Genomic DNA, 2,648 nt, shown 5'->3' on the forward strand with positions numbered 1-2,648 from the left:
AGTGGGAAAGCACACCCGTTCGACGATGTCAGTCTGGGGATGGTGTGCAATGTCATTGCTTCAAGAAATGTTCTGTTGGACATTGCCCTTTTTGTGTATATTCTTAATCGTTGGGGTTTATTCCAGCTAATTGCATAACTTGGCACTTTATTGAGTGATTTCTAAAGTTGCAGAATGCGTCATGTTGTTGCATGGACAAATGTTGTTGTTGGATGTTGCTTTTTCTACATGTGTTCTTAATTGTTAAAGTTTATGCACTGCACATGTTGTCAATAGATGCAGGCGTATTGGGACTTGTCATCGGATTTGTGTCTTGTTCGGTTCGTGCGCCTATACATGTTGCAGTCATCATGGCGGTTTAGTATATTGGTTTCTAGTCGGCGGATGCAAGGAGAGAGGCATGTTGCTAAGGCTAGCCAGTTGGTATAGATGCGGTCGGGAAAGCCATGCCGAACGTTATCCATCCTGCACACTGATGACCCACAAGTATAGGGGATCGCAACAGCTTTCGAGGGTAGAGTATTCTACCCAAATTTATTGATTCGACACAAAGGGAGCCAAAGAATATTCTCAAGTATTAGCAGTTGAGTTGTCAATTCAACCACACCTGGAAACTTAGTATCTGCAGCAAAGTGTTTAGTAGCAAAGTAATATGATAGTGATGGTAACGGTAACAAAAGAGTAATGAAAGCAAAGTAATGTTTTTGGTATTTTGTAGTGATTATAACAATAGCAACGGGAAAGTAAATAAGCGTAAACCAGTATATGGAAAGCTCGTAGGCATCGGATCAATGATGGATAATTATGTCGGATGCGGTTCATCATGTAACAGTCATAACATAGGGTGACACAGAACTAGCTCCAATTCGTCAATGTAATGTAGGCATGTATTCCGAATATAGGCATACGTGCTTATGGAAAAGAACTTGAATGACATCTTTTGTCCTACCCTCCCGTGGCAGCGGGTCCTAATGGAAACTAAGGGATATTAAGGCCCCCTTTTAATAAAGAACCGGAGCAAAGCATTACCACATAGTGAATACATGAACTCCTCAAACTACGGTCATCACCGATAAGTATCCCGATTATTGTCACTTCGGGGTTAACAGATCATAACACATAATAGGTGACTATAGACTTGGAAGATAGGATCAAGAACTCTCATATATTGATGAAAACATAATAGGTTTAGATCTGAAATCATGGCACTCGGACCCTAGTGACAATCATTAAGCATAGCAAAGTCATAGCAACATCAATCTCAGAACATAGTGGATACTAGGAATCAAACCTTAACAAAACTAACTCGATTACATGATAAATCTCATCCAACCCATCACCGTCCATCAAGCCTACGATGGAATTACTCACGCACGACGGTGAGCATCATGAAATTGGTGATGGAAGATGATTGATGATGACGACGGTGACGAATCCCCCTCTCCGGAGCCCCGAACGGACTCCAGATCAGCCCTCCCGAGAGGTTTTAGGGCTTGGCGGCGGCTCCATATCATAAAACGTGATGATTTCTTCTCTCCTATTTTCTCTCTCTGAAAGCAGTTATATAGAGTTGGAGTTGGAGTCTGGGGGTCTCCAGGGGGGCCACGAGGTAGGGGCGCGCCCTAGGGGGGTGCCCCCCACCCTCGTGGCAAGGGTGTGGGCCCCCTGGTCTTCATCTTTGGCGAGGATTTTTTATTATTTATTGTAAGATATTCCGTGAAGTTTCAGGTCATTCCGAGAACTTTTGTTTTCTGCACATAAAACAACATCATGGCAATTCTGCTGAAAACAGCGTCAGTCCGGGTTAGTTCCATTCAAATCATACAAGTTAGAGTCCAAAACAAGAGCAAAAGTGTTTGGAAAAGTAGATACGACGGAGACGTATCAACTCCCCCAAGCTTGACAATGAAAGTGTAGCACGGAGACGTATCAGAGGGAAGCAGGTGAATAATATTTTGAGTGGTATACTTTCATTGTCAACATAACAACCAAGAGATGGCAATATCTTCCATGCTACACACATTATAGGTGGTTCCCAAACAGAATGGTAAAGTTTATACTCCCCCTCCACCAACAAACATCAATCTATGGCTTGCTCGAAACAACAAGTGCCTCCAACATACATCAGGTCCCAGGGGAAGTTTTGTTTGCAATTATTTTTGATTTAGTTTGCATAAAGTATGGGACTGGGCATCCCGGTGACCAGCCATTTTCTCGTGAGTGAGGAGCGGAGTCCACTCCTCTTGAGAATAACCCGCCTAACATGGAAGATACAAACAGCCCTAGTTAATACATGAGCTATTCGAGCATACAAAACAGGATGATTATTTGAAGGTTTAGAGTTTGACAAATACAAATTTACTTGGAACGGCAGGTAGATATCGCATATAGGAAGGTATAGTGGACTCATCTGGAATAATTTTGGGGTTTAAGGGATTGGATGCACAAGCAGTATTCCCGCTTAGTACAGGTGAAGGTTAGCAAAAGACTAAGAAGCGACCAACTAGAGAGCGACAACAGCCATGTACATGCATTAAAATTAATAAACATTGGATGCAAGCATGAGTAGGATATAATCCACCATGAACATAAATATCGTGAAGGCTATATTGATTTGTTTCAACTACATGCGTGAACATGTGCCAAGT

The sequence above is a fragment of the Triticum aestivum genome, chromosome 7A (assembly GCF_018294505.1).
Source record: "Triticum aestivum cultivar Chinese Spring chromosome 7A, IWGSC CS RefSeq v2.1, whole genome shotgun sequence".
In the NCBI taxonomy this organism is placed as follows: Eukaryota; Viridiplantae; Streptophyta; class Magnoliopsida; order Poales; family Poaceae; genus Triticum; species Triticum aestivum.